Source organism: Aegilops tauschii, chromosome 6, assembly GCF_002575655.3.
Source record: "Aegilops tauschii subsp. strangulata cultivar AL8/78 chromosome 6, Aet v6.0, whole genome shotgun sequence".
NCBI classification, from domain to species: Eukaryota; Viridiplantae; Streptophyta; class Magnoliopsida; order Poales; family Poaceae; genus Aegilops; species Aegilops tauschii.
The window spans coordinates 50,986,956-51,009,175 of NC_053040.3; the positions used below are offsets into that span (position 1 = coordinate 50,986,956).

Here is a 22,220-nt window from a genome sequence, read left to right on the forward strand (position 1 = left end):
CGGCTCGCGCCAATGGCAAACTTTTTTGAACTGCCTTCATCTCATACCTGAACCGGTGTATAGCGTATGGGTCCCGGTGCCATGCTAGTTTTCTTTCCCTTGGATGAATTTTTAGGCTTTAATGTATACTTTCATTCCTTCTACATCAACGTAAATCAGCACTCTGCTGCTTTTTCGTCAAAATAATAATAAAATCTCTTTACTGCAGTTCAGAACCATTTTATTTAGCACCCACCGTGGGCTTTAATGTGTCCAGCCCACGACACCTAACCCTAACCTGGTGTTGGGCTCTCGATCGACATCTTTCATCGTCGCTCGCGCTGTAGTACTTCACTTTCACTCCAGCCTCCGCCGCCGCGTCAGTGAGTGAGGGCGAGATGACGGCCAGCCGCCACCGCCACGCCCGCTCGCCGGCGGTAGCGCCGCTGGACGACGACGACCTACTCTCCGAGATCCTCGTCCGCCTTCCCCCGCAGCCCTCGTCCCTCCCGCGCGCCTCCCTCGTCTGCAAGCGCTGGCGCCGCCTCGTCTCCGACCCCGCCTTCTGCCGCCGCTTCCGCCTCCGCCACCGCCGCAGCGCTCCTCTCCTCGGGTTCTTCGACATATTCTGTAACATCTCCTTCATACCTACTCTGGAGGCCCCCAACCGTATCCCTCCCGGCCGCTTCTCCTTGCAGCTCGACCACGGGGACGGCGACTTCATGTCCCTTGGATGCCGCCATCGTCTCGTGCTCATCTACCTTACGAAGCGCCTCCAGATCCTGGCGTGGGACCCCGTCACCGCCGACCAGCACCGCCTCGCCATCCCCCCTGCGGTTGTGGCATGTGCGTCGAAGACTCCGGTCAACGGGGCGGTGCTTCGCGCTGCTGGAGACGTCCAACACTTCTAGGTGGTCTTGGTAGTGGCATACGGTGACGACGAACAACATAGACGGGTGCTCGCCTGTGTTTACTCGTCGAAGACTGGCTTATGGGGAGATCCCATCTCAACACCCCTTCCATACCAGGCAGTCCAGGCCGATGTAATCAGTTTTCCTACCCTCGTTTCTATGAATGTTGCTGTGCTGGCTGGAGATTCCCTTCACTGGCTGCTTGCTGGGAATTTCAATGGCATTCTTGAGTTTGATTTGGAGAAGCAGAGGCTAGCTTCGATACGGCTGCCAGACGAGGTCAGCTGCTGGAAGCTTATGCGGGCAGAGGGCGGTGGGCTTGGTTTCCTTGGGATGTCAGGCTCAAACTGTAACATCCAGTTATGGAAGAGGAAGGCCAATTGTGATGGTGTTGCTTCATGGGTGCTTGGAAGGACTATTGATCTGGAGAATATACTTCCCCTGAAACCAGAGGAGAAAGGGGCCATTGCGATACTAGCGCTTGCTGAAGACAATAATGTGTTGTTGCTGTGGACAATTATCGGCCTCTTCGTGGTCGATCTTGAGTCATTAAAGTTCAAGAAGCTTTTCGAAACTATGATAGTTTCTCACTATTATCCATTCGAAAGTGTCTACACTGCAGGTAATACCATGTCTTACGCCATGGTTAGAACAAAACTAAGTTGTGTTTCGATAAGTGGCTGATGAAATTATGTTCACATCATTTTGTGTTAAGCCGACAGTTTTAAGTAGTGTCGTACCATTTGTTTATTTTGCTGCTTCATGACCTGCAGTGTCATGTACTTATGTCCTGATGGTTGTGTGGTACTCCCTCTGTTCATTATTATAAGTTGTTTTGGATTTTTCAATATGGACTATATACGGACTGAAATGAGTGAACAACACACTAAAATGCATCTATATACATCCGATTCAGAAAAAAATTAGAACATCTTATAATAGTGAACGGAGGGAGTAGCTTTTAATGTAACGATTATGAGTAGAAAAAAAATCTATTAGTGGTATCTAATTTACTTTATGTTCTTTAGCCTGCCTGTTCCTATCATATGAATATCCATACAATAAAACAATCATTACCTGTGTTTGAGAAAATAAACAATGATAAGCAATTTTTTGTAGAATAACTTAAACTAAGTGTTATAGTTACCTGCCTATTGATAGATGCAAGAATGTCTACTGGTACTGTTTGTGCATGGTTTCAGCCCCATTTTTTTGACTGATGTGATGCACAACAGTTGGAAATTAACTACATAAAAAACCAGCTTGAACCAACTAGGTAGTTCAATAGGTACATTTGGAAGCTTAGTTAGCCCTAGCTATATTTCTTTCATTTAGTTTTCTACATCTGCTGATATTGTTTATGGTCTTAAGTCCATAATAACTACTTGATTTTAAATTTTGGTGCATGTTCGAGAAAAAAAAAACACTGGACGCCAAGATTGGCAAAAAAAAAGTGATAGCTGAACTAAATTTCGCTGTTGCTGTGTTTTGATATCTGCAGCATGATGCAGCTATACATGCCTTAGCTACTAATCAAGTCAGGATGTTCACTTGTGACAATTGCCAACGTTCTGTTGTTCTGAAACCAGTGATAAATAGCATGTTTACTGGTAGTGAAACTGAAAGAGAAACGAGTCTGGCCTTTTTGGTTGGTACACTTTCAATGAAGATTATTGTCCTACCTGCAGACGAGGTGGATCCTACCTTCTGGGCACCTTGCCGATAGATCCTGGTAGGAGAAGTGCCATCCGATTGTGTCATTGCAGTTGGAGAGTCCCAGCTGTTTTCCTTTTCTTTGTGTTCGAACCTGTTTCGTGCCAGGACATACAGCTGGCCGGATCACCTTTTTTTTGGCCGATTAGTGATAGTTGCTTGCTGCAGGACCTAGGTGATCAATGTTGACGAACCACCTTTTTTTGTTCGATGAGTCATGGGTTATTGAAGGATCTAGATGATCAGCGTTCCCGGGTCATTGATTAGTTAGGTTATGGCCAGCTTGTTTTTAGATGAGAGTTGAATTTCGAGTTGAAAAGCAGAAGGGTCTCACCAAATCCGTTGCTTGTTAGTTACGTTCCTGAGAGGGTATCTGAGAGTTGCTAGTGTGAACATTGATCAAATCAATCTGGGCGCCAGTTTTGGATTCAGTTTCTTGCATCTTACTTGATTTGAAGTGTATGCTACCACTATAGTTCATTGTTGCTTCGTCGAGCACTGTGAAAGATTGGGCGCCAACACCCTCGCTTTAGCGTCTTGCTAGTTTGTGCCTCATGACAAAAATAGTACTCCCTCCGTTTCTAAATATAAGACCTTTTAGAGATTTCAACACGATCTACATACGGATGTATATAGACGCATTTTAGAGTGTAGATTCACTCATTTTGTAGTCTGCATTGGAATCTCCAAAAAGGCTTATAGTATTTAGGAACGGAAGGAGTATGAGGTAGCCGCATGTTTTTCCTGAAGATAACATAATACAACAGTTCGAAGTTGAAAACAACTACATGAAAACTAGCTTGAACCAACTGAAATATCAAATGGGTAGCTCACTAGGTGTGTTTGAAGCTAAAAGACAGTTCTATTTGTTTTATTCAATATTAGTATCTCTACGTATCTCGCTCCTAATCTTAAATCCATAATGATGAATTTTCTTGAAATTTACTAGATAATTGTTCCTTTTACCACTTTTAGGAGAGTCCTGCTACGAGCGAGTAGCAAGTCCATTTGTACTAGGGAAAACTAATACATTGAGTTTATTTCTTTTTTCGGGCTAAATTTGAAGATAATCTAAATCTGAACTTGCTAGAATTTATTATGTGATCTTTTTCAGGCTAAATTTATTTGAAGATAATCTAAATATTAATAGCCTTGATCTATATTTTTCCAATATGGCATGGAATGAGCTTAAAAGTTATGTCTCTTCTGAGTTCTGACCAGCTGATGGTCTGAGTGTGCATCTTCATTTTAAAAAAGAGACTATGGCATCTTCATTTTTATGATAGTAATCAGTTTATACTGTTTTTTGAATATTCATTAACTTTGACAGTGGGTATGTTTTTTTGTAATATGTTTGTAATGTTGTTTCGAAATTGATTCTTTTTTATTGGAACTACAGCTGTGAGTTCATCTAAACATCTTTTTGATGCCTCTCGTATCTATTTGGCTTTTCATTGGCTTGTTATTGGTTGTTTGACTATTGCTTGCAGAAACAGACATTGGTGGTGGACATGATGGAGCTGATCTTTTGCACAAGACATAAGATGACTGTCCAGTTATATATGCTATGTGATATACCGGTTGAGCAGGTAAGCATATGTTCTGCTGTTCTGCATGTATGTTGTGTTATCTGAACCGTTCTTAAAAAATGTACTGCTTTGGCTTTTGTTGTCATTTCTCAAGTACCAAATTGCAAGAGAGGATTCTTCAGATTTTCTCTACAACTCTTTGCTTAGCTATAGCCCACCTCCTATCATGCTTTGATGCCAGACTAAATCTTGAATCTTTTCTCCATACTCCCCATATTCCTGCTGGTTGTGCTGAAGGGCGGGCCTGGCGCAGTGGTAGTCTCTCCACCTGTGGCCTGGAGTCCTGGGTTTGAACCAGCCTCCTTGCGGAATTACTATGCAAGGGTAAGGCTGTCTAGAAATTCCCTTCCCCAGACCCCACCTTGTGTGGGAGCTTTCAGCAATGGGTACCACCCCCCCCCCCCCCCCCCCCCCCACCCCCCCACCCCCAAAGTTCCTGCTGGTAGTGAGCCCTTCCGGTGATTGGTGATACAGGACCGTTGTGCCTGCTCAGAGATTAGAATGATTTCATGCAGGCAGTAGCAAATGAACTACCAACCCTCTTCTGTGCTTCTGCGATATATTTCTGCTTTACTTTTACTCGTTGCTGCATTACCTTTAACTTCTGTTTTCTGTGGCCATAGTTCCATCATGTCCTAGTTTGGTTTGAATGTTGTCCTGTCTACACAAGTGATTTATAACTAACAATACCTGAGCATTTGGTTTCGAAATTCTTTTTTATATGGACTTATAGAATTGCCATTTCATGTTGCTGCTTATTTTGGATCATTGTGATACCTACTGAACTACGATTGTCGCAATATTTGAAGAGTATACCTTCGTTAAATCTTATACTGCTGCTTATAGAAGAGTTTTATGGATGACTATTCTAGTTTTAGGTTGTTTTGTTAAACATTTTCCCAGCATGTCATTTGGTGTCTGCCAAACTTGCGTAAATATGTAATTGGCTATTAGCCACTATTATAATTTGGCAGCTCCAAACTATAGGTAGTATGCTTTGTGTGGAGTAAATATTTTTTTCAGTTTTGGCCACTATTGATGTTTAATACTTCAGCAAAACACATGATCAAAATAAAATTACTAGATTCACTATAAAAACTGCCTTTCTCAATAATGCCATTTTTTATTTTTACTAGCATGTTACCATTAAAATAGTGGTGAAAGTATTGCTTGATACTATAGAGAGTAATATGAAAGACATTTTGGACCAAAAGAAGTTTCTGGTATAGTAAGAAGACGCCTGACCCATTGCTTGAGCCTTGTATTGCAAGAAGTTGATGAAATTCAATTTGTTAGTGACTAGCTAGTTCATTCATTTCTACTCCCTTTGTTCCTAAATATAAGTCTTTTTAGAGATTCCAACACGGACTACATACGGAGCAAAATGAGTGAATCTACACTCTAAAGTACGTCTATATACATCCGTGTGTAGTCCGCATTGAAATCTCTAAAAGGACTTATATTTAGAAACGTAGGGAGTAAAAAGCATGCCATGAGCTAGAAACCAGACATCTATGCTATCTTACTCCATGAGCCTCTACACAGACCAAATGTAGCCAAAAACTAATACTCCCTCCGTCCCAAAATTCTTGTCTTAGATTTGTCTAAATACGGATGTATCTAGTTACGTTTTAGTGTTAGATACATCCGTATCTAGACAAATCTAAGACAAGAATTTTGGGATGGAGGGAGTACTAAGTTGAAGGTGTGCTACTGCACTACATTTTTTTTTGAGAAAACGCAAAATACTTGCGTTTCATTATATTGAAGAGAGAGAGAGAGAGATTCGGCGTGATCTGCCGCGTCGTGCGCCACCATCCGGACAAAGAGTCCTCGCCGTCTGGCGCGTTGCATGTCAAGCGCAGCCAAGAAAGAATTTCGTGCCATGCCTGCTTGGAGAAGGAGCATGCCAGGATCAGGTGATGGATCGATTCGGGCGCTTGATTGCAGAGTGGGTAGTGGGGAGGGTGCGGCAATCCATGGCGAGCAAGGCGATTGGCTGTCCAGCAGCGTCCCAGGTTAGCGAGAGCCATTGAAAGAACTTCACGTGCGGGGGCCCAGCCCTTCCATGTGAGCTTCCATGCGGGACAGTGGGTCGAACCTTGGAAAGGTAGGCAGACTGCGCTGTGTATGTTCCTGCCGCGTTCGACTTCCATTGCAAGCGGTCTGGCTCAGACAATAGGGTGATGGGCTCGATCGCCCGCCAGGTTAGCAAGTATTGACCAATCTCTTGAATGCCAAGGATGCCCTGGATGTCCGAAGCCCATCGGTGCGCCTGTAGGCCGTCCGCCACCGTTCTGTTTTTGCGGCGGTGCTTGGGGATAGTGGCGTACATTTGGGGCGCGATTTCCGAGATGGGGCGCCCATTGAGCCATCGGTTTTCCCAAAACAGCAAGCGCTGGCCATTGCCAAGGATCATGGTGGCAGATGCGAAGGCGCGTTCCTCGCTTGTGAACTGTAGGTCAAGGCCAGTCCAAACTCTGTTGTCGTTGGTGCGGGCTAGCCATAGCCATCTGGTGTGCAAGGCCTGGCCTGTGTGCTCCAAGTCATGTATACCGAGGCCGCCAAGGCGGATGGGGCGGCAGACCCGTCGCCAATTAACGTGGCGGTTGCCACCGTGTGCTTCTGGGCGGCCAACCCATATGAATCCTTGTTGAATTTTCTCCAGGAGCTTGATGATTTTCTTTGGGGGCGCAAGCACTAGGAGTTGGTGGATGGGGATCGTGCTTAGCACATCTTTAACAAAGGCAAGACGTCCGACTTTGTTCATGAGGTGTGCTTTCCAGGTGGGCAGCTTCCCGGCAGTTTTGTCGACGAGGGGTTGGAGCTGGGCGGCGGTCGGGCGTCGAAGGGTGAGAGGGATTCCCAGGTAGGTGATGCGGAATTTCGCAAGCGGGCATCCAGGGTCGCGACGGCCAGGCCGATGACCTCCGCATCACATTGGATCGCAGTGGCGGTGCTCTTTTGGAAATTAACCCGTAGGCCCGATGCACGGCCAAAAAACTGCAGGATCTCTCTAACAGCGAGTGTGTCGCCAACCGAGGGGTGGCAGAAGAGGATGACGTCATCCGCGTACAGTGAGATGATCGGGATCGCGTGGCCAGGGTGCAGCTGCTGCAGGACGTTGAGCTCGGCGACACGGTGAAAGAGGTGTCCCAGTGTGTCGACAGCAAGCACGAAGAGCTGGGATGATACGGGCTGTCCTTAGTGGAGCCCCCAGTGATGCCAGATCGCCGGTCCTGGTGCCCCATTCAGGAGAATCCTGGTGCTTGTGGATGACAGGAGTATAGCAATCCAGCCGAGGAAGCGATCGCTGAACCCACAGTGGGGCAGGGCCTCGAAGAGGAACGGCCATGGCACGGAGTCGAAGGCCCGCTCTAGGTCGAGCTTCAGGGGGATGCGCGGGGTGCCTAGATGGTGAAGTAGCCGCGCCGATTGCCGCACGAGCGTGAAATTGTCATGGAGGTTGTGCCGAGGGATGAAGGCGTACTGGATGGGGCTGACCAGGTCATTGAGTTTGGGCGCAAGGCGTAGGGACAACACCTTTGCGAAGATCTTGGCGACGAGGTGGATTAGACTAATGGGCCTATAGTCACCCAGGCTGGCCATGTCGGCGCGCTTTGAGATCAGCGTTAGCAGCGCCTGATCAGGCGGCTGAATCCACGTCCCCGAAGTGCATAGAGCTGCTGGAAGACGCAGATGAGGTCGTGCTTGACGACAGGCCAACAGGAGCGCAGGAACTCCGCGGTGAAATCATCTGGACCGGGCGCCTTGCGCATCGGCAAGCGCTTCACCGCTTGCCAAATCTCGTCTTCGGTGAAAGGGGCATCAAGGTCGCCGAGGTTGGCAGGCTCGATGAGGTGTTGTAGGTCAAGGGCGCAATCGTGGGGTAGATCGGCCACAAGAAGAGAGTCGAAGTGCGCGAAGGCCGCCACGACCATGTCGTCTGGGTTGGTGAGCACGACACCATCAACAGTCAGGGTGTTTATCCGGTTCTTCTGCTTGCCGTAGGTGCATTGGCGATGGAAGAAGGATGTGTTCACGTCGCCATCCTTGAGGGTCGTGATGCGTGCGCTGTGGCGTGTCAGGGTACGCTCCAGCGATTCGAGCAAGGCCGGCTCTGAGGGGGGGCGAGAGGGGTGGCCGCCCCGGGCCCCCCAAAGGAAGGGGCCTCGCCCAGGTATGTGTGCACTTCTACCAGATCGGTGGCAACCGCTCGCTGGAGGCGCCATGAACGAGCTTCGATCTGTCTCCAGGAAGAAGAAGGCTGAAGCGTTATGTTTCTTTAGTAGATAGGCCTTGGGCCTTTTTCTTTCTGCTGCATGTGTACCGTGTCTTGTGGTAGCCTGTTGGGTCGACTCTAACAAAACTGCCTTAAAACTTCAAAACTTCCTTGGCATCGTCAAGCACCTTCTGGTACAACTCGAGCCGCTGGCGCTCCTCGGCGACGAGCTTCGGATGTATCCGCCGGAGGTCAACCATGTACTCTTCGTCTGCGCGCGCTGCCTCAAGCTGCTCGAACGCCTCCAGGTTCTCTCGTACCTGGTGGCCGGAGACCACTTGGGGGGCTATTTGGATGAGCGGTTAGATTTGGCGCGTGTGCCAAGGGGGGAAGTTGAGCTTCGCTTTGCAGCCATAGGATGCTACCGCCACGCCCGCCGTGAGCTCCACCGACTGTTCAGAGTCCAGGCAGCATCGGACGTTGGTGTCAGTGTCTTTGATTCGGCGGCGTAGATCCACGCTTCAAATCAGCCACGACGACCTGCAAATGTTCGATCCCACCATTTTTGGGGCGGCGTTGGCCGATTGGAAGCATCGTCGGAGGTGGGGGTGGATCTGGGCAACAACAGAGAGGAAGTGGTGCAGGGGGTGGATTTGAGCATCAGCGGAGAGGATGTGGTGTGGGGGAGAGGAAGGGGCTGTGCGGAGATGGGTGCCCGACGCGTGGAGTAAAAAATATACTCCTCTATAGCCTTGAAAGGGGAAGGTCCGGTTTATGCTTTTAAACTAGAATTTTATTCCTGTAGAGCGTTATAAGAGATAAAAAACATGCAAACAAATAAGAACACACACACTCCATTTTTGGATTTCCTAACCTCTGTTGGCAAACCCAGATACTTACATCCAGTACTTGCTTAACTTGTTCACTCCACTCATTTGGACACCCCTTGCTTAAATAAACTGATGACTTGTCTAAATTTATTTTTTGCCCCGAGGCTCTGCAATATAATTCCAACGCTGAAACTATTTTCTGGGCTGCCTGTACATTAGCTTGCATAAAAAGTAAGCATTGTTTTTCTTTAGCACCCAGCGTGGGCTTTGAATCGTCCAGCCCATGACACCTAACCCTAACTATTTGGGCTCTCGATCCATATCTTCTTCATCGCCGCTCTACGGTCTGCGCTGTAGTACTTCACTTTCACTCCAGCCTCCGCCACCGCATCAATGAGTGAGGAGGGTGAGATGACGGCCCGCCTCCGCCTCTCGCCGGCGGTGTCCCCGCTGGACGACGACGACCTTCCCCCCGCAGCCCTCCTCCCTCCCGCACGCCTCCCTCGTCTGCAAGCACTGGCGCTGTCTCATCTCTGACACCGGATTCTCCCGCCGCTTCCTCCTCCGCCACCGCCGCAACCCTCCTCTCCTCGGGTTCTTCGACAGGCACCTCTCCTTCTCATCTACTCTGGAGGCCCCCAACCGTGTCCCTCCCGGCCGCTTCTCCTTGCAGCGCGACGACGACGACGACTGTTTTGTGCCCCTTGGATGCCGCCATGGCCTCGTGCTCATCTACATTCCTGCGCGTCTTTAGATCCTGGTGTGCGACCCAATCACCGCCGACCAGCACTACATCGCCATTCCCCCTGCGGTTGTGCCAAGCCCGGGGAAGACTCGGATCAACGGGGCGGTGTTTCGCGCTGCGGGAGACGTCCAACACTTCTAGGTGGTCTTGGTAATGGCATACGGTGATGTCCATCAACATACACGAGCGATCGCCTGTGTTTACTCGTCGAAGACCGGCTTATGGGGAGATCCCATCTCAACACCCCTTCCATACCGGGCAGTCCAGGCTGATGTAATCAGTACTCCCACCCTCGTTTTTGCGGATGATGCTGTGCTGGCTGGATATTCCCTTCACTGGTTGCTTACTGGGAATTTCAAAGGCATTCTCGAGTTTGATTTGGAGAAGCAGAGGCTAGCTGTGATACGGCTCCCAGAGGAGGTCAACGGCTTGAATCTTATGCGCACAGAGGGTGGTGGGCTTGGTCTCCTCGGGAGGTCATGCACAAACTACAAGACCCAGTTATGGAAGAGGAAGTCCAATTGTGATGGTGTTGCTCCATGGGTGCTTGGAAGGACTATTGATTTGGAGAAGATACTTTCCCTGAAACCAGCGGATAAATGTGCAATATTAGGGCTTGCAGAAGACAATAGTTTGTTGTTGCTGTGGACAATTACCAGCCTTGTCTTGATCCATCTTGAGTCGTTGAAGTTCAAGAAGCTTTTCAAAACTAATATGTTTTCTCAATATCATGCGTTCGAAAGTGTCTACACTCTACACTGCTGCAGGTAGTACCGTGTCTTAAGTTGCAGTTAAAACAAAACCAAGTTGTGTTTCGATAAGTGGCTGATGAAGTTATGTTCACATCATTTTGTGTTAAGCCGACAATTTTAAGTAATGTCAATGCCATTTGTTTATTTTGCTGCTTCATGACCTCCAGTGTTATGTTCTGATGCTTGCGTGGTGGTTTTTAATGTAATGATTATGATCCAGAAAATCTAATATAGTGGTATCTAATTTACTTTATGTTCTGTAACCTGGCAGTTCCTATCATATGAATATGAGAATATCCATACAATAAACAATCATTACCTGTGTTTGAGAAAATGAACAATGATTAGCAAAATTGGCAATTTTTTGTAGAATAACTGAACTAAGTGATATTAACATATCGTTAACTGTGTTTGTGCATAGCTGCAGTCCCATTTTTTTGACTGATGTGATGCACAACAGTTCGAACTTGGAAGTCGACTACATGAGAAACCACCTATATTTCTTTCATTCAGTTTGAACAAGCTAGGTAGCTCAAAATGTACATTTGGAAGCTTAATTAGGCTTAGCTATATTTCTTTCATTCAGTATTATTATCTCTGCTGGTGTTGTTTATGGTCTTAAATCGATAATAACTACTTGATTTTATATTTGGTGCGTGTTCTAGAAAAAAAAATGGACACCTGCTAGGCTGGTACTCGCTTTTGATTGGCAAAAAAGTAATAATCCATAATAACTACTCAGTACAAAGTTGGGTCATCTATTTTGGAACGGAGGGAGTACTTGATTGGAAAGAATCTGTGATAGTTTAACTAAATTTCGCTGTTGCTTCATTTTGATATCTGCAACATGATGCAGCTAGACATGCCTTGCTACTAATCAAGTCAGGATGTTCGCTTGTGACAGTTACCAACGTTCTATTGTTCTGAAACCAGTGATAAATAGCATGTTTACTGATACTCGAACTGAAAGAGAAACGAGTCTTTAGCTTTTTTGGTAGGTACAATTCCAATCAAGAGTATAGTTCTACCTGCAGAAGAGGTGGATCCTACCTTCCAGGCACCTTGCCTATAGATCCTGGTAGAAGTGTCATTCGGATTGTGTCATTGTAGTTGGAGAGTCCTAGCTGTTTTTCTTTTCTTTTTGTTCGAACATGTTCCGTGCCAGGGCAGACAGCGGCTGGATCACCTTTTTTTTTGTTTGATGAGTCCTAGTTGCTTGCTGCAGGATCTAGGTGACCAACGTTGCTGAATAACCTTTTTTTGTTCGATGAGTCTTAGTTGGTTATTGAAGGATCTAGATGATCAAACTTCCCAAATCATTGATTGATTAAGTTATGTCCATCTTGTTTTTTGATGAGCGTCCGTTTGGGGATTTTGATTTCTGGTAGGTCTCTGATGTTGTTACATGGACAAGGCTTTGAGAACAAGTTGGCAGGGTGTGCGTAAGGCCTATATCAAGTTCAGGCTTTGGCCACATCTAAGAAGTCGAATATCGAGTTGAAAAGTAGAAAACACCACAATGGTCGGGTGCCACCAAATCCGTTGCTTGTTACGTTCCTGAGAGGGTATCTGGGAGTTGCTAGTGTGAACATTGATCTAATCAATCTGGGTGCCAGTTTCGGCTTCAGTTTCTTGCATATTGCTTGATCTGAAGTGTCTGCTGCCAGCATGCCACTGTAGTTCACTGTTGCTTTGTCGAGCACCGCAAAAGATTGGGCACCAACACTCTCGCATTAGCATCTTGCTAGTTTGTGCCTCATCACAAAAGTTGTATAAGGTAGCTGCTGTTTTTCCTCAAAATAAGATAATATAACAGTTGGAAGTTGAAGACAACTACATGAAAACTAGTTTGAACCAACTGAAATATCAAACAGGTAGCTCCAGTAGGTGCGTTGGAAGCTAAAAGATAGTTCTATTTCTTTCATTCAATATTAGTATCTCTGGTTATCTCGCTACTACTCTTAAATCCATACTGACGAATTTGCTTGAAATTTACTCTCTCCGCTCCATATTAGTTGTCGCTGATTTAGTACAAAGTTGTTATGGAACAGAGGGAGTACTAGATAATTGTTCCTTTTACCCCTTTTAGGAGAGTCCTGCTACGAGCCAGTAGCAAGTCCATTTGTACTAGGGAAAACTAATACGTTGAGTTAATATCCTTTTATTGGGCTGAATTTGTTTCAAGATAATCTAAATCTGAATAGTCTAGATCACTTTTGTTTCTAGGATTTATTAGTGTGATCTTTTTCTGGCTAAATTTATGCAAATATTAATCTAAATCTGAATAGTCTTGATCACCTCTGTTGTGTATTTTTATGTTTTTTTTCCAATATGGCATGGAACGAGCTTAAAAATTATGTCTCTTCTGAGCAGCTAATGGTAGTAATCAGTTTATACCTTTTTTTAATATTCATTAATGTTGACAGCAGATATGTTTTTTTAATGTATTCCTAATGTTGTTTTGAAATTGATTTCTGTTTTATTTGAACTACATGGCATGTTATAGGTTGTTTGACTTCTTATGCTTGCAGAAACTGACGTCGGTGGTGGACATGATGGAGCTGATCTTCCGCACAGCACATAAGATGATTGACCAGTTATATGTCATAAGTGATGTACTGGTTGAGTGGGTAAGCATATCTTCTGCATATATGTTAACCTGTTGAGGTATCTGAATGGTTCTTAAAAGTGTCCTGCTTTGTCTTTTACTGTCACTAGATGACCTGTTGCGCCCATGGCGCAAAGGCCGAGAGCAAGTCAATTATTGAAAGAATGTGCATCAAAATATGTAGACACATAAGAAAACATATGGAAATAAGTACTGATTGATGATAGATAGATGGTTGCTGATGGTACATGTTTTCTAAAAGGCTTACGAACTATCATTTACAATGTTATGAGCAAGGCATGTAGATAGGCAGAGCTACATTAGACAAATGTATCACGGGATGTTTAGAACGATTTCTTCGAGGCAAGTCTTCATAGCTGCTGTTCTTCATGGCCCGAGGTGCACATATGCCTCACATCCGATGCAAATATGGCGCTGCGTGCCCATCATGCGAGGCAGCGGGCGCGGGACACCACGACGGATCCATCGTCGATCTCACGTCCATCGGCAACAGGCAGACTCCACGCTTTGACAAGAGTAGTTCATGGGATATGTCAGCGCCTCAAGTCCTGTGAGCTGTTGTGTGTCCCATGTCCTACTCTACCTCGCCGTTTACCGCACTTCCACTCCGAGGGGCACAACCAACCGTCGGACATGGACACTGCCGAAACATTAAGGACGGTCACCGGTGGAAATTTAGATTAGTTTTATGTTACGTGTAATCGTATGAATTTGATGATTTGCAAATGGGATATCCGATTGCGGAAACAATTTTTTGTTTGTTCATTATCTGCAAACACATCTGGACACATCCGCACGATTGGGAAAGGATTTTGATACTTGTGGTTGTAGATGCTTTTATATTAAGATAAGTGGGAATAAATCTGACGAAACAAGACAGATTATACCAATTACAAGTACAAGGTAGCATCAAAGATAATATTACAACCTTGTGACAAAGAGCCACACACTCTGGAGTCTGGACACCTATACACACGGGTTGCACATACGACATATAACGCCAGAGATAACCATGTGGTGGATTGTTGTCCTTTTCCATCGACCAGTTCATCCTCTTCCTCTCCCCACTGTACTCGAGAAAGCACCTGCTAGAGGCGGCTCACGCTGGGCTCCATCTTCGCGGCGGATCACACTGCAGCTTGGCGAGGGAGTGGCTCCGGCTGCAGCTCAGAGGCGCTGCGGCTCCAACTGCATCTCGGTGGTCTGGCAGCTCGGAGGCGCAGCAGCTCCAACTGCATCTCGGTGGTCCGGCAACTCCAACTGCATCTCGGCGGTCCGGCAGCTCCCGCTATAGCTTGAAGCTGCGGAATCGGCAGATGGTGCCGCTGTCACTCGTATCGGCGAGCCAAATCCTCATAGTTGTTGTTGTCGCTCCCTGCCGAAGGTGGCATTTGTTCTGGCTGTGTGGCAGCCTGGCACTCCCTGAAGCTAGTTACTTTCCACGGCAAGGAAGGCTCCAGCAAGCCCACGGCGGTCACCGTTGCTGCTCAGGTAAAAACTAACCTCCTTCGGTGTTTGATGAATCTATAGAATTTTTGTGATTCAATTCCACTGTAGCACAAGGGGCACCATGATCTACTATTTTGCCGAGAGTAGTGGCATGGCAAAGTACATCTTCGTTTTCTGAAAAATAGAACAAGATGCAGGGACCGATCACTCGTAGAAGTAAACTCCAAAAGGAGAAGCTTATAACTTCACTAAATAACTATACCAGGAGCAACATTACTGATTACATCCTCATGGTTTCGTCATTTACAACAGGCCCAGTTGGAAAATGGCCTGTCAGGCCATTGACGTTGCTGATGTGGTGCATCGGCCCACATCAGTGAACCATCGTCAGAGTTGAACTTATTGATGGACAATGACGGAATGCATCCCCTGAATGAAGTGAGCATTTTCCTGTTTGTTTATCTAGCCTCTCATTCTTACCTTAGACATACAAATGAAAAAAGAGGTACTCTCTCTGTCCGAAAAAGTTTGTCCCAAGCTTGTCTCTCAAATGGATGTATCTAGCACTAATTTGATGCTAGATACATTCATTTAAGGGACAAGCTTTTTCGGACAGAGGGAGTATGGGAGAAAGAGGGTGGAGACTAAACAAAGATAAACCAAGATACCGAATTAATACAGAGTGATCATGTAAATAGAAAACGAAATGTGAATAAAGAGAACCCAAAGACTCGTAAAACAGAGAGTAAGAACGAACAACGAGGACCTAGCACTACTATGTTAATAGGCAAGTTTCAAGAGTAGTGTTGATACTTAGATGAGTGATGCAACGTTGGAGTACTAATTAGTGGCTGGGACTGCTCCAACCATCGAGCGGGGTATATTGTATATAATACGTAGTTGAGTGATCGCCTTTAGATGTTTCAGATGCTGAAGAGTATTTTCCAATGAACATATATATTATGCTATGCATCCTGACATATGCACTTCCTTGGAATTGTTGATATGTATGTATCATTGCTAGCAGCCGTCGTTGGCCTACTTGGAGAACAAATAAGCATTTTAACATAAGGGCATCACAAAAAAATCAGAATACAAAAACTATGTTAGGTCTGCAGTTTTTTTCATGCATCATCTGAGTTTAGTGTACTTTTTGTGCAGCAGCAACCAGAAGCCAAAAGAACCCAATACTGTACAATCTAAAATAAAAACATGTCCACAAGCCTAATAACATTGAAAGTCTGAGTCCTACTACAACAGTTCAAACAATCAATAGTCAGAAGAGGCTAATTAAGGTACTGGTATAAGGTACTTAACTGGGTATACATAATATCTAGGATCAAAAAAATTAGATAAGATGCCAAGGGTTCTTCACTCTATAAATGGTACTCACCTGAACACTAAAGCCATGGTTGTCATTGCATAGCTCTAGACCAAATAATAAGGGCAATACCAAAAGATTTATGCATTAGTGCATGAACTAAGATAAAATAAAATGAGCCTACAATGATGGTGTTACTTTCTTGCGCAAGCACCAAAACTTTGCCAAAAAGTAAAATATACTGGGAGCATTGTACCTTTATTTTCCCTATATAATCCTTGCCCTTGCTTCTAGATTATATGATGGCGGTGCAAGCTAGCCAACATCTTCAGATTAGTCCATCCAAAAAGCACCCCAAAGGTAACAGTTGGATTGATTGTGTCATTCTTGAAACGCCATTATCAGAAATTCAGTTGGTGCTTAATAGTAAATAGAAGTGCAGGACATGCTCATCACGCTTACCTAGGACTCATAGGCCTTATCTAATCCCTCGCCAAAGCAAATCATCTATTCTATGTGAAATAGGCAAGAGGTACGCAAAAATGCTATATACCAAAGAGTATACGTCAATCTAAACTGACGTACTGCTCACAAGAAACAGAGTATGATAACACGTTACTGCTCACTCTAAAAATAAAATAAGTTGTTGGAAAGGAGGGGGGGCTATTTTATTTATACAGTTTAGTTTTGTGATTTAGTGCAAATAAGAACATGTCCAAACCTGATAGGCACGGCACCAAAGAGTATACGTCAATCTAAACTGACGTACTGCTCACAACAAACAGAGTATGATAACATGTCGTTGCTCACTCTAAAAAATAAAATAAGTTGTTGGAAGGGGGGGGGGGGGGGGGGGCTATTTTATTTATACAGTTTAGTTTGTGATTTAGTAGTAGTACAAATAAGAACATGTCCAAACCTGGTAGGCACGGCAATCTCAAATCCATGGGGTCAGTTTGGTTAGATCACGATGAGCAGAAATGAAACGCACCATATACATTTTCCATGCATCAACATACGTTTTCAGTTTAATCAACACATGTGCTATTCTCTGAATATGAAAATCACACGGCCAATTTCTAATAGTACCCTACTTTTTTCTGTATGGCTCCTGTGATTTTTGAGAGTGCAAACCGATGAGATTAGCTTAACGAAATTGTCTCAGAATCCCATAGAGACTACAGCAGCAGCAAGAAAGCATTATGGTTTTCCCTAAAAAAATAAAGCATCATGGTTAAACTTATGCAGCTATCAACGCCTGTTTTAAAGAAACAGAAGAAACTTAAATTAACTACAGTCTCTCACAATTCCATTAATTAGAGACTACAACAGCGGCAAGAAAGCATCGTGGTTTAGGTTTTGCAACTACCAAAATGTGAGCTCATGCGAACAAAAGATGGTAAATTATTCAGCCTAGCATCATGGTTCAACATACAAAATTACCAAAATGTCATCTTCAGCCATGTCTTATAGTTTCAGGAAAAAGAATTACGAGAAAGTTCACCCATTAATGTGACTCAGATTCAACCTACCACAAGGTTAGAGCAGTTAATCGTCGTCCGCGTTGGCTTCGTTTGCTCGATCATTTTGCTCTGCAGCATTGGCTCTTTATCTAGTTTCCTCTGTTTTGCTCCAGGCTGCCTTTTTGCTTCTGAAGATTGCAGGAAGGGCTAAGTGCAATTGAATAAAGCTGAATATATTTCTATAACGATTTTTTCTAAATACAAAAGCTACCCACTACATACAAAGGAATCCCAAATTCATGCAATCCCTCGTACATAAGGATATAGAGATAGAGAATCACTAAAAATCAATTGATTTAACAACTTCTATTTATTTATACTCCCATTTTATAAATTCCATTGTTGTTAACAACATCTATTTATGTATGCTCCCAGATTCTCACCAACAATCTAAAGCATTGAGCCACTGCACCATTCACTTGCATTGCCACATAGATTATTTATTCATGCAACATCTAAACTTAAAGAACATCGGACTTTAAAAGAATTGAGGAGACAAGTAGACAACAGCACAGACCATCCAATGCAGTCCTCAGGGGCTCTACCAACTCTGGGAACTCAATCTCATCAAGCGCTTTGAAGACGTCTTCGGCGTTGCTTGTCTGCATCTTTCCTTCCTTGCACACATCATCTGACCTGCAAATAAGATCACACTCATGTTACTATCATCATCCAAAAAGCATCACATCACAAGTATAAGCATAATATTATTTATACTCTCAGGCGGCCCTCCCCTCTACCAAACAGCAGAGCAATTAGCTAAAAATCTCAACTATGCAAATCCTAAACCAGCAGTGCTAACTATAAACCCCCAAACATTTCATATAAGCATCATATTTCAATACCTCTGTAACCTCTGCGCCGTGAAGAATGAAAACTGCAGAAGCCTGAAGCTTTTCTTCAGAAAACTGAAAGTGTTAACACGCATTCACTGAAAGTTTAGCTTCTCTTCATTCTTCTGAAAAATCAATTATTAGTGGCGAAGCTACTCTTCTCCATTAACCACTCCGTGTTAGCTGCTGCTACAGATATGAACAAGTTCTTCCTTAGGGGAAAACAGTATATATAATATTGTGCTGACCGTTTGTGATGATTCCGGTATATACAGTAGTTAATGGATTTTGCCCTCAAGTTTGTTTCTCTCTTTTGCCGCTCTGCTTTAGTTGGGCGCGGCACGCGCTCGAGTGTTCCCCTGTCCATATTTTTGTGGCACCGCTTGTGGTTGGTGCTTCAGCCTCAATCTTTTTCTTTTGTGTCTAAAACACGAATGACTTTTATCGGCTAAAATGCCACATTGTGCAAGCCATACCACTCTTGCTTATAATTAATTTCAGAGGCATTTGGCAATGGCGTTTTGATGGCAGTGATGTCAGGTGTTCCAGCCACAGCCGACAGAGTACTACAAAGAAAAAATTCAAATCCATAACAAGAACTCATTATTTTAAAATAAACTCAGGGAGAAACTGGATGTGGCTAGAGGAGGTGCCTCACCTTGAACTGGTGCTCAGATCGCCGCCGCCAAGCGGGCTTGTCCGTGGAGGAGGCCCAGGCCTCTTATGATGCCATCGCCAAATCCAGGCGTTGTCCTCGTCCTCGCTTGTCTGTGATGCGGCCAACGGCGACCCTCCACTCCATGGCAACGCGAGCGGCAACGAGAGCTTCGATCTGGCTGCTTTTTTCCCACGTTGTCATCCTCCTCACCTCTTCCCGCTCCTCCACACCCATGCTGAAAACCTCAACGCCGCACTCTCCCATGAAGGCAACCAGCGGCCCATCCATAACCACTGTGTGTGCCAGCGCCGGATCGAGAGGAGGATAAAAGCGAAGGGGAAGCAAGGGGCGTGGTGGTGGTGGAGGCCGGAGGGCAGGGAGAGGCGGCGGCGACGAAGCTAAAGGGGAGGGGAGGGAATGTGGGGCTCGAGGACGGGCTGGGATTGGGGATTAGGTTTTCACCGCGCGGCCCGCACATCCCATAATTCAGCTACGTAAAACCAGAGTAAATTCACATCATTCTCTGGACCCACACTTAACGAGGCCCATCAGTCATCCACCTCTGAAACGAGCACAAAGGTGCAAAAGAATTGACGGTCCAGCGATCGCCAGCAGCAAAAATCGTACGAGAGTAACAAGATCGAACGGCTCACGCGGTGAAAATCACTCAGGGGCGCTAGAATGGCGGGTAACGTAGCTGGGTTTATATGTTCAATTTCTCAAGTACCAAATTGCAAGAGAGGGCTCTTAAGATTTTCTCTACAACTATGCCTGCACAGAGATTAGAATTCTTTCATGCAGGTAGTAGCAAATGAACTACTAACCCTCTGCTGTGCTTCTGCAAGATATTTCTGCTTGTTTTTACTCGTTGCTGCATTACCTTTAACTTCTGTTTCTGAGGCCATAATTCTGTCATGTCCTAGTTTGATTTGAATGTTGTCCGGTTTACACAAGTGATTTATACCAACAATACCGGAGCATCTGGTTTCAACCTTTTCTTATATGGACTTATAGAATTGCCATTTCATGTTGCTGCTTATAGAGGAGTTTTATCGATGACCATTCTAGTTTTAGTCTGTTTCGTTAAACATTTTCTCAGCATGTCACTTGGTGTCTGCCAAACTTGCGTAAACATGTAACTGGCCATTAGCTACTAGTATTATAATTTGGCAGCTTTAAACTATACCACTATAGGTAGTACGCTTTGTGTGGAGTATTTTGTTTTCAATTTTGGCCACTACTGATGTTTAATAATTAATACTTCGAGTATTGTGAGTACTTCATAAGAAACACATGATCAAAATAAAATGACTAGATTCACCTAAAAACTGCCTTTTATCAATAATGCCTTTTTTTACTAGCATGTTATCATTGAAATAGTGGTGAAAGTATTGATTGATACTGTATAGTGTAAAAAAGAAGTCATTTGGATCAAAAGAAGTTTCTTGTATGGTAAAAAGAAGGCTTGTACTGCAGGAATTTGATGAAATTTGATATGTTAGTAACCAGACGGCTATGCCTATGAGCTAGAAACCAGTAATTTGAGCCTCTACGCAGACCAAATGTAGCCAAAAACTCATAATGTTATAAATGTTAGTTCTGTCTAATAATGCCGAGATGCTTCAACTTTGGAGTTTTTTGACAGTTTCCACAATTCTGTAGCTCATATTTTCTTTTTCTGTCATTGAAAATTATGAGAGCAACTCCAACAGCATTTCCTGATTGTTGACTGATGATATTACTTGCTCTGCAGGAATCTACAGTTACATTCTGTTGGCTGAGATGCAGAAATGGGTTGTCAAGTGTAGTTTATTCCACCTTTATGCTCGGCGCTGAGATTGAACCCATATGTAGCATGCACACTCTTCAGCTCTGAAGTGAACATGTAGGAATCCGTCGCTTGATTTGCTAATTTCCGTAGACATTCATCGACTGGCATGAAGGTGCATTGGCCTGCTTCGATTAACTAGTACCTTGTGGTTCGCTTAATTTGCCTTGTGAGGCAAGCATGTTGTCGTGAGCTTAACTATCAACTGATCTTGCTTGGGTTTTACTATATATCTTCTTGTTGCATCAGCATGGTGAGATTTTGACGTCGCATTTTGTGTGTGTTTTTGCTGAATTTCTACCTGCTGGTTCCGAGCTCAGTATTTATAAGCTCATTTTGTGTGTGTTTTGCTGAATTTCTACCTGCTGGTTCCGAGCTCAGTATTTAGAAGCTCAGTTCGCTTAGTTCTGACTGCTGAATGTTGAACAGCATCAGTTTGACCTGGGATTTGGAAGATGTTCCTATATGTTCAAACGCAGCTGCGTACCTGGTGCTGGCGATGGTGGGAAAGGCTTCGATGAGTTGGCAAGAGCATCTGCAACCGGGCACCCCAAACCCCATCATACGTCTGAGCGGACCGAAAAACCGAGCCAGACGGGTGCCTTCAGCGGTCTCAAACACCGGGGCTGACCAGCATTCCTCATATCCAACCCAAATGTAGGGCAGATATGAGGTCGTTTGGGCGCGTCTTCCATGTCGGACGGCCGGGTCCCACATGAAAGCACTTGGAAACCGGCGGTACGAAGCTCGTTCTCTCCGTCGTCGCGTGGCGCCGCTTCGACGGGTCGCATAGTGCCCTAGGAGTCTAGGACAGATATTTAAGCCGACCGCCGACATTGAAACCCTATCCATACACATTTCCTCCCTCCCGTCCGCTGTCGCTGCCACTTTCTACTCGTTGTACACCGCAGTGCCGACTGCAGCTCCTTGAGCAGATTCGGGCAAGGTGGATCCGCAGGAGGACTTGGAGGAGGGGGAGGAGGACACGGAGTAGGAGGAGGATGTGGGGGGACGCAGGGGACGCGGATCTGTAGGCGGAGCAGCAGGCGATCCTCGATTCCCTCCGGTCAGAATCGATGGCGAAGGCCAAGCGCCGCCGGTCACTGTCCGCGGAATCGTCCGTAGGCTTTTTTTTTAACACAGTACAGACGCCGGCATATCATCTTGAAATTTAAGAAGTCATCGTAGTCACCTCGTTGTCGACGGGAACATATCATCTCACTGAATGTGCATCGCCG

The 22,220-nt window shown here is 45.1% G+C and overlaps 1 protein-coding gene, 1 long non-coding RNA gene and 2 pseudogenes across 3 annotated transcripts in view; 3 read left to right on the forward strand and 1 right to left on the reverse strand.

Annotated features, from left to right (window-relative positions):
- Window positions 1–22,220, forward strand: part of LOC109735745 (uncharacterized) — a 157,307-nt gene that overhangs the window by 67,279 nt on the left and 67,808 nt on the right. The gene's annotated exons all lie outside the window — the stretch shown is intronic.
- LOC109735743 (uncharacterized) lies at window positions 186–21,254 on the forward strand (annotated as a pseudogene).
- On the forward strand, window positions 9,663–10,760 carry LOC109735748 (uncharacterized; annotated as a pseudogene).
- On the reverse strand, window positions 17,009–20,901 carry LOC120966143 (uncharacterized). Of its 2 annotated transcripts, XR_006664998.2 has the most exons (4): window positions 19,155–20,901; window positions 18,509–19,062; window positions 18,181–18,299; window positions 17,009–17,791 (listed from the first exon to the last, which is right to left on the reverse strand). It is a non-coding gene; the product is annotated as an uncharacterized lncRNA (long non-coding RNA). The 2 variants fall into 2 exon arrangements; XR_012187121.1 differs by having other exon boundaries at window positions 18,509–20,901.